This window comes from Rhinoderma darwinii, chromosome 1 (assembly GCF_050947455.1).
Source record: "Rhinoderma darwinii isolate aRhiDar2 chromosome 1, aRhiDar2.hap1, whole genome shotgun sequence".
Taxonomy (NCBI): Eukaryota; Metazoa; Chordata; class Amphibia; order Anura; family Rhinodermatidae; genus Rhinoderma; species Rhinoderma darwinii.
In genome coordinates, this window is record NC_134687.1 from 394,364,947 (window position 1) to 394,375,795 (window position 10,849).

Below are 10,849 nucleotides of genomic sequence, written 5' to 3' on the forward strand. Positions count from 1 at the left end.
TGATTTTCTGCTAAAAAAATAAATAAATTCCTGTGAAGCACCTAAAGAGTTAAACTTTCTAAAAGCTGTTTTTAATACTTTTAAGGGGTTAGGTTATTAAAATGGGATGATTGACAGCACTATATATTAGAAACCCCCCATAAAAGTCACTTTAGAACTGAACTGGTCCCTAAAAAAAAATTGCCTTTTGAAATTGTGAGGAATTACTGTATTTTTCTAGGACGTTACAAGGCTTAGAACTTTAAGTGTTCAAAAAACGATGCCAACAAAGTAGACCTATGGGAAATGTGAACTAGTAACTATTTATTTTGTGTGGTATTACTATCTGTCTTAGATACATTTTAATTTAGAAAAATGCTAAATTTTTACAAATTTTCTCTAAAATGTAGTTTTTGTTTTTTTTTACAAATAAACACTTAGTTGTAAAATTTGGTCGATACATTCAAAGTCCAATGTGTCACGAGAAAACAATCGCTTGGATAGGTGAAAGCATTCTGAAGTTATTACCACAACGTGACACACGTCCGTTTTGAAAAAAATTGCCTGGTCCATAAGGCGAAAACAGGCTGTCTCCTTAAGGGGTTAAATAACCTGTCTGTTTAACACCTTAAAGAGGCTCTGTCACCAGATTTTGCAACCCCTATCTGCTATTGCAGCAGATAGGCGCTGCAATGTAGATTACAGTAACGTTTTTATTTTTAAACAAGCATTTTTGGCCAAGTTATGACCATTTTTGTATTTATGCAAATTAGGCTTGCAAAAGTCCAAGTGGGCGTGTATTATGTGCATACATCGGGGCGTTTTTACTAGCTGGGCGTTCTGACGAGAAGTATCAACTTCTCTTCAGAACGCCCAGCTTCTGGCAGTGCAAACACACAGCGTGTTCTCGAGATCACGCTGTGACGTCACTCACAGGTCCTGCATCGTGTCAGACGAGCGAGGACACATCGGCACCAGAGGCTACAGATGATTCTGCAGCAGCATCGGCGTTTGCAGGTAAGTCGATGTAGCTACTTACCTGCAAACGCTGATGCTGCTGCAGAATCAACTGTAGCCTCTGGTGCCGATGTGGCCGACACGATGCAGGACCTGTGAGTGACGACACAGCGTGATCTCTCGAACACAGCTGTGTCTGCACTGCCAGAAGCTGGGCGTTCTGAAGAGAAGTGGATGATACTTCTCGTCAGAACGCCCAGCTAGTAAAAGTAGTAAAAACGCCCCGATGTACGCACATAATACACGCCCACTTGGACTTTTACTTTAAACATGCCCACTTGTACTTTTGCAAGCCTCATTTGCATAAATACAAAAATGGTCATAACTTGGCCAAAAATGCTCGTTTTTTAAAAATAAAAACGTTACTGTAATCTACATTGCAGCGCCTATCTGCTGCAATAGCAGATAGGGGTTGCAAAATCTGGTGACAGAGCCTCTTTAAAGTCCAAGCCATTCATTTTTCAATCGCCGCCTTCCTTTACTTGGAGCCATAACTTTTTTTTGTTTTTAAGTCCATGGAATTGTTTATGAAGGATACATTTTTTGCGGGAGGAGTTGTAGTTTTTATTGGCACCATTTTAAGTACTATATAATGGTTGCATTGGAAAAAACTGATTCCTCCGTGGTTTTTGGGTTTAGATTTTACAGTGTATATATTTACCTTCTCAAAGTAAAAGTTAATTTAACCCCTTCCCTCCTTGGCCACTCTTGAGATTCCCGGCAGCCTCATTTTTCAAATCTGACATGTTTCACTTTATGTGGTAATAACTTCGGAATGCTTTTACCTATCCAAGCGATTCTGAGACTGTTTTCGTATGACACATTGAACTTTATGCTACTGGCAAAATTTGCTCGATACATTCAGTATTTAATTGTGAAAAATTGCAAAAATTAGCATTTTTCTAAATTTAAATGTATCTGCTTGTAAGACAGGCAGTTGGCAACAATTTAGTGTGGTCTAATTAACATCCCCCATATGTCTACTTTTAGATTGGCATCGTTTTTGAACATCCTTTTTATTTTTCTAGGACGTTACAAGTCTTAAAAATGTGAGAAATTGCTGCTAATGTTTAAGTTTATTTCAAAAAGCTATTTTTGCAGGGGCCATTTTAGTTGTGAAGTGGCTTTGAGGGCCTTCTATATTAGAAAACCCCAATAATTCACCCCATATTAAAAACTTCACCCCTCAAAGTATTCAGAACAGCATTTAGAAAGTTTTTCTTAACCTTTTAGACGTTTCACTGGAATTACAAAAAAAATAAATATGAAATTTGTAAATTTCACCTCTACTTTGCTTTAACACAACGTTTTACTGGAGAAATGCAACTCCATATTTATTGCCCAGGTTCTGCAGATTTAGGAAATCTCCCACATGTGCCCCTAGTGTGGTAATGTACTGAAGCACAGGCCTCAAAAGCAGTGTAGCACCTAGAGGATTTTGGGGCCTTCTTATTAGAATATATTTTAGGCACCATGTCAGGTTGGAAGGGCTCTTGCAGTGCCAAAACAGTGGAAATCCTCCCAAATTGACCCTGTTTGGGAAACTGCACCCATTGAGGAAATTTATCTAGAGGTATAGTAAGCATTTTGACCACACAGGTTTTTTGCAGAAATTATTGAAAGTAGGCTGTGAAAATTTCAATCTACTTTTTTAATTTTTTTTTCAAAGAAAATGTAGGTTTAGCAATTTTTTTTTTATATGTATATTCTTTCCACAAGGACTAAAGGGAGAAAAATTGCCTCACAAATTTTGCGGTGCTTTTTCCCCAAGTAAGACTATACCCCACGTGGTCATAAACTGCTGTTTGGACGCACGGCTTAGAACGGAAAGAGCGCTATTTTGCTTTGGGAGATCACATGTAGCAGGAATGGTTTGCGGAGGCCATGTTGCATTTGCAAAGCCCCTGAGGGGACAAAACCATGAAAACGCCCAAAAAGTGACTCCACTTAGGAAACGACAGGGATTCATCTACGGGCGTAGTGAGCATTTTGATCCCACAGGTTTTTTTTTATAGAATTTATTAGAATTGGGCAGTGAAAATAAAAACTATCCCTTTTCTTCAATAAGACGTAGCTTTAGCTCAAAATTTTCCATTTTCTCAACAAAGGAAAAAAAGAACCCCAACCTTTTGTAAAGCAGTTTTTCCCGAGTACGGCAATACCACATATGTCTTCACAAACTGCTGTTTGGGCACACGGTAGGGCTCAGAAGGGAAGGAGCGCCATTTGGCTTTTGGAGTGCTGATTTTGCTGGATTGGTTTCTGGACGATATTTGCAAGGCCCCTGTGGGACCAAAACCGTGGAAACCGCCTAGAAGTGACCCAGTTCTGGAAGCTACACGCCTCAAGGTATTCACTTAGGGATGTAGTGAGCATGTTAACCCCGCAGGTGTTTGCAACATAGAGTGCACACTAATTTCTGCAAGAGTGAAAATGGGATTTCGTTTTTTCCATAGATATGCCAATGTGGTGCCCAGCTTGTGCCACCACAACACAGCACTCTAATTATTATGCGGTTTCCTGTTTTTAGAAACCCCCTACATGTGGCCCTAATCTTTTGCCTGGACATTTGACAGGGCTCAGGAGTGAGAGTACCACGTAAAATTGAGGTATTGGTTCACAATTGCAGGACTTTTTTTTTTTTTTTTTTTTTTTTTTTTTTTTTGCGCGAGACGAGCTAGTTTTTATTGGTACCATTTTGGGGTACATGTGACTCTGATCACTTATCATTTTTTTTTTTTTTTTTTGGTTGGCAAGGTGAGAAAAACAAATCTATGCCAGAATTGCAGTTTTTTGTTTTTAATACAGCGTTCAATATGCGTTAACTACATGTTCACTTTATTCTGCGGGTCAGTACGATTCCGGCCATACCTAAAGTTATATCACTTTGTTTTACAACTTTTTGCACAAAAAAAACTTTTGTAAAAAATTTATTTTTTTTTCTGTCGCCATGTTGTAACAACAATAACGGTTTAACTTTTTCGTCGACTGAGCTGTGAGGGCTTGTGTTCTGCGGGACGAGCTATAGTTTTTATAGGTACCGTTTTTGGATACATGTGACTTTTTGATCACTTTGCCCTACAAATATTGGAATAAATAGTGACCCAAAAAACGAAATTCTGCTATTGTTTTACTTTATGTTGGTCACCGCGTGAAATAAATAACAATTTTATAGCTCAGACCGTTATGGTCGCGGCAATACCAAATATGCATGGTTAATTTTTTTTTTCAATAATAAAGGACTTGATCAGGGAAAAGGGCGATTGTGTTTTATTTTATTACTTGAAGCTTTTAATATATGGTTTTAAAACTTTTATCTATTTTTTTTTTTTTACACTTTCAAGTCTCACTAGGGGACTTGAAGGTCTAACTGTCTGTTTTTGTCTTTTTTTTTTTTTTTTTTCTCATATTGCACTATGTAGTGCAATGTATAAGGGTATGTTCACACGCCCTTTTATTCAGGCGTAAAATACCTGAATTACGTCCGTAAACGGATCAAAACCGTCTGCAAACATTTGCCCATTGAATTCAATGGGTCTTGCGGTGTTCTGTGCAGACGAGGTGTCAAAAGACAGCGCCTAAAAAGACGCCTGCCTCAAAGAAGTGCATGTCACTTCTTGGGATGTAATTGGAGCCGTTTTTCATTGACTCCATTGAAATACAGCTCCAATTTCGTCCGTAATGGACGCCGCGAAAAACGTGTGCACTTGTCAAAACGTCTGAAATTCAGGAGCGGTTTTCGCCTGAAAACAGCTCCGTAACTTCAAATGTATTTGGCGTTTGCCTGTGCGCATACCCTTAGAATCAGGAGGCTGATTAGGCTTCGCCTCCCGTAATGGCAGAGCAGGAGACCATAGTTAGGCCTCCTGGTTCCATAGCAGCAGTTGGCTGGGCTGCCGATCTGTTAGGAACCTCTAAGAGGCAGCGATCGCTTTCGATGGCTGCATCTAAGGGGTTAGTTGCAGGAATCGGAGCTAGCTCCGGTTCCTGCCGTTATAGGTGGAAGTCAGCTGTAACATAAAGCTGACATCCACCGCTGATGACGCCGACTCAGCTCCTGAGCCTGCGCCATCTTGCCGTCGGCTATGGAAACCTTTCAGGCTCTGCCTATGGGCATGGATTGAACGGCTCCATGCTAGGCAGACCGGGAGGCTAGTATTAGGCCTCTAGTTGCCATTGCAGCCACCGAAACCCCTGCAGTTTGTTTGCTGGGGTGCAAACGAGCTGCAAACTACTTAAATGCAGCAATTGCTTTTGACTGCTGCATTTAGGGGGTTAATGGTGGGGCTACATGCTAATGTCGGTCTCTGCCATTACAGCTGGATGTCAGCTGTAATACACCGCTGACATCTGGCGATGATAGCACTGACTCAGCTTCTGAGCCAGTGTCAGCCATTAGGCGTATGGATACAGCAAAATGCGGTAAGCACTAGCTTTCCATGACTTATCCATATGGCAAATGTCGGGAAAGGCTTAACAGCTACTTTTATCTTCATATCAGATTAATATGCGCAGCTTCGGAACTAAGCTCGGTACACATGCGCAGCGTCGGAACCAAGCTCAGTGCACATGTATTAAACAAAATATGTAAGGATGCACTCCTAAATGAATTGCGTTGGTGCTATATGGGTTTGGAAACCCACACTATAAGGCCATAGAAAAACCCAAAGCACTCTAGAAACACTGGATGTATTGGTTTTCAAAATGGCTTTATTATAGTCCAAATATTTTTTTTAGAACATGCGCCGCGTCGGGGTCCTAGCTCGGTACGCGCATGCGCCGCGTCGGGGTCCTAGCTCGGTACGCGCATGCGCCGCGTCGGGGTCCTAGCTCGGGACGCGCATGCGCCGCGTCGGGGTCCTAGCTCGGGACGCGCATGCGCCGCGTCGGGGTCCTAGCTCGGGACGCGCATGCGCCGCGTCGGGGTCCTAGCTCGGGACGCGCATGCGCCGCGTCGGGGTCCTAGCTCGGGACGCGCATGCGCCGCGTCGGGGTCCTAGCTCGGGACGCGCATGCGCCGCGTCGGGGTCCTAGCTCGGGACGCGCATGCGCCGCGTCGGGGTCCTAGCTCGGGACGCGCATGCGCCGCGTCGGGGTCCTAGCTCGGGACGCGCATGCGCCGCGTCGGGGTCCTAGCTCGGGACGCGCATGCGCCGCGTCGGGGTCCTAGCTCGGGACGCGCATGCGCCGCGTCGGGGTCCTAGCTCGGGACGCGCATGCGCCGCGTCGGGGTCCTAGCTCGGGACGCGCATGCGCCGCGTCGGGGTCCTAGCTCGGGACGCGCATGCGCCGCGTCGGGGTCCTAGCTCGGGACGCGCATGCGCCGCGTCGGGGTCCTAGCTCGGGACGCGCATGCGCCGCGTCGGGGGTCCTAGCTCGGGACGCGCCGCCTCGGGGTCCTAGCTCGGGACGCGCCGCCTCGGGGTCCTAGCTCGGGACGCGCCGCCTCGGGGTCCTAGCTCGGGACGCGCCGCCTCGGGGTCCTAGCTCGGGACGCGCCGCCTCGGGGTCCTAGCTCGGGACGCGCCGCCTCGGGGTCCTAGCTCGGGACGCGCCGCCTCGGGGTCCTAGCTCGGGACGCGCCGCCTCGGGGTCCTAGCTCGGGACGCGCATACGCCGCCTCGGCTATATATATATATATATATATATATATATATCTCTATATATCTATCTATCTATATCTCTCATAAGCGGATAGGGAGTTATGCACTATTGAAAGCCGAAAAACCTTTATTGTAGCAGAAAGCTAAAACACAAAAAGCTATACAATGTTAAAACGACACCATAAGAGTATACAAATGCTTATATCCTATAAGATACTGGGCCGACATACAATTGCTTTCATGCTATAAACGCTTTGCAGCCAAACCTATTGTTGCGTATCATGCTTTGAACAGGAATAATAATTCCATAGAAGAAAGATATGAACTTTAGAGTATGTGCACACGACAACGCCAAATACGTCTGAAATGACTGACAGCTGTTTTCAGAAGAAAACAGCTCCAGAATGTCAGACGTTTTTTGCAGCGTCTTTTACGGACGTAATTGGAGCTGGTTTTCATTGGAGTCAATGAAATATGTCTCCAATTACGTCCCAAGAAGTGTCCTGCACTCATTTGATGCGGCTGTAATTTTACGCGCCGTCTTTTGACAACGATGCGTCAAATGACAGCTCATCTCCACAGAACATCGTAAGACCCATTGCAAGCAATGGGCAGATGTTTGCCGACGTATTGGTGCTGTCTTTTCAGGCGTAATTCGAGGCGTAAAACTCCTCCATTACCTCTGAACAGAGGTAGCGTGCACATACCGTAAGCCTAGAGTCACCTATAGATAGTCAAGTGCGGTGGAACAAACACCCACATCAGTAAGATGCTGGGAAATAGGGAAAACAAGTCCCAAGTTAGAGACACCAAGTCACAAATTTATATCTAAGTAATGTCTTACCCATTTAGTGTGGTGAAGCTATGCCAGGCAAGCGCCCCGACGTGCGCTTTGCATAAAATAGCTTTCTCAAGGGGTAATTTTAGGTTGTTCATACGAAGTTCAAATATCAAACTGACAGTATCAGCTGATCTTTGATAGACCAATAAGAGTCAAAGGCACATGCACGCGGCCTAAGTTCGCACGAGAATGCTACCGCACATGTGCTGCCCCCCCCCCCCCCCCCGGATATCACGGGGTGGGAGGGGTTAACGCTTGCGCAGAACACTAGCCGTGTACTCTGCAAGATAGGTCACAGAGCATGTGCCCTCATGAGAACATATTCAAAGGTAATGGATCCTCATAACAAAGAGGGGAAAGTAGGGGTTTAAATGTGTTTTTGCAATCCTTGAGAAAAAGAAGGAAATGGACAGAATACCATACCTCTTTCCTCCATATACATATAATGAAGGAATAGTGATTACACAAAAAAATGTGATAGTGAAGACCATCAGTGTAAATAGAATCTGATAAGAGTAAGAAACGTGGATTCATAATAAGTTCTAATACAACTATATGCGTATAAGGGCCAATTCATACTGAACGGAAACCGCGCCGCAAAACATGACAAAAAATGGTTGAAACTGACTCCTATTGACTTCAATGGGAGGCGGGGGCGCTTTTTTCCCGCGAGCGGGAAAACCGGCTCGTGGGAAAAAGGGACATGCCCTATCTTCGGACGTTTACGCCTCTGACCTCCCGTTGACCTCAATGGGAGGCAGAGAAAGCGTATTTCGTGGTGTTTTATGCCCGTGGTGCTCAATGGCTGCAGGCGAAAAATGCCGCTGACATCGGCGTGCATGCAGAGGAAAATTTGCCTCAAAATGCCAAACGGAATTTTGAGGCAGATTTTCCTCCTGCAAAAAACTCTGTGTGAACCCAGCCTAAAAGACTACAGAATTGTGAAAGGTGATACAAATATGAAAAATATTTGTTATATCGAGTCCAGAGTTAACGCAGCCGTCTACTAGGAAATTTTAGAGCACTTCATGCTTCCCTCTGCTGACCAGCTTTATGGAGATGCGGATTTCATTTTCCAGCAGGATGTGACACCTGTCCACACTGCCAAAAGTACCAATACCTGGTTTACTAACCACAGTATCACTGTGCGTGATTGGCAAGCAAACTCGCCTGACCTAAACCCTATAAAGAATCTGTGGGGTGTTGTCAAGAGGAAGATGAGACACCAGACCCAACAATGCAGACGGAGCTGAAGGCCGCTATAAAAGCAACCTGGGCTTCCATAACACCTCAGCAGTGCCACAGGCTGATCGCCTCCATGCCACGCCACATTGATGCAGTAATTCATGCAAAAGGAGCCCCAACCAAGTATTGAGTGCATATACTGTACATACTTTTCAGTAGGCCAACATTTCGGTATTAAAAATAATTTTTGAAATTGGGCTTATCTAATGGTCTAATTTTCTGAGACACTAAATTTTGGGTTTTCATTAACTGTTAGCCATAATGTTCAACATTAAAAGAAAAAAATGCTGGAAATAGATCACTGTGTAATGAATCTATATAATATGAGTTTCACTTTTTGAATTGAATTACTGAAATAAATTAACTTTTCCATGATATTCAAATTAATTGAGAAGAACTAGTATGTACGTGGCATCGGAACCAAGCTCGGTACATTATATATATATATATATATATATATATATATATATATATATATATATAGTGAAGGAAATAAGTATTTGATCCCTTGCTGATTTTGTAAGTTTGCCCACTGTCAAAGACCTGAACAGTCTAGAATTTTTAGGCTAGGTTAAATTTACCAGTGAGAGATTATATTTTTTTAAAAAAACAGAAAATTACATAGTCAACATTATATATATTTATTTGCATTGTGCACAGAGAAATAAGTATTTGATCCCTTTGGCAAACAAGACTTAATACTTGGTGGCAAAACCCTTGTTGGCAAGCACAGCAGTCAGACGTTTTTTGTAGTTGATGATGAGGTTTGCACACATGTTAGATGGAATTTTGGCCCACTCCTCTTTGCAGATCATCTGTAAATCATTAAGATGTCGAGGCTGTCGCTTGGCAACTCGGATCTTCAGCTCCCTCCATAAGTTTTCGATAGGATTAAGGTCTGGAGACTGGTTAGGCCACTCCATGACCTTAATGTGCTTCTTTTTGAGCCACTCCTTTGTTGCCTTGGCTGTATATTTCGGGTCATTGTCGTGCTGGAAGATCCAGCCACGAGCCATTTTTAATGTCCTGGTGGAGGGAAGGAGGTTGTCACTCAGGATTTGACGGTACATGGCTCCATCCATTCTCCCATTGATGCGGTGAAGTAGTCCTGTGCCCTTAGCAGAGAAACACCCCCAAAACATAATGTTTCCACCTCCATGCTTGACAGTGGGGACGGTGTTCTTTGTGTCATAGGCAGCATTTCTCTTCCTCCAAACACGGCGAGTTGAGTTAATGCCAAAGAGCTCAATTTTAGTCTCATCTGACCACAGCACCTTCTCCCAATCACTCTCAGAATCATCCAGATGTTCATTTGCAAACTTCAGACGGGCCTGTACATGTGCCTTCTTGAGCAGGGGGACCTTGCGGGCACTGTAGGATTTTAATCCATTACGGCGTAATGTGTTACCAATGGTTTTCTTGGTGACTGTGGTCCAAGCTGCCTTGAGATCATTAACAAGATTCATTTTTTCATTCTTTTTCTCTTTTCTTCTCCATCCAGTCCAGACCTCTATGATGACTTCTCCCAGCCACAGCCTGTTTCTGCAGTTTGTGCGCAGATGTCTTTGGCTCCTCACTTTTACAACATTTTCGTACCTATAAACGAAGATAAAAATCTTATGTTGACCTCTATGCCCCTGTATATAATAGTATCACACACTGTGCCCCTGAATACAATAGTACTATACACCACCCCTGAATATAATAGCACCATACTCTGTCCCCATGACTTAAATTGTGTCAAACACTAAAGTAAAACAAACGAACAACGCCCCCTGTAGATGACGCCCGTCACAATGCTCCCTGTAGATATTGCCCGAACGCTGCCCACAGAAAAATAAATATTCTTACCTGTCCCCATTCCCGTGCCGTCCTCCAGTGACATAGCACTGGTCCGTAACCAGGCAGCGTCATCCGGGGGTGTCGGCGTGATGACGTCATCACGCCGACTGCGTCATTGTTGAAGCGTCGAATTGCGAGGCTGAAACTGCTAGTTCCAGTCTTGCCAGCGCATTAATAATTAATTAACAAAAAATGTCTCACAGGTATATTAATTAGGCTAGATGTCACCCACACAGTGGTGTTGAGACACCTCCAAGAATATCACTAGAAACTAGCGAAACTCCAAAATTGCATAAGAAACATGAGAAAAAGGAGTCATAAG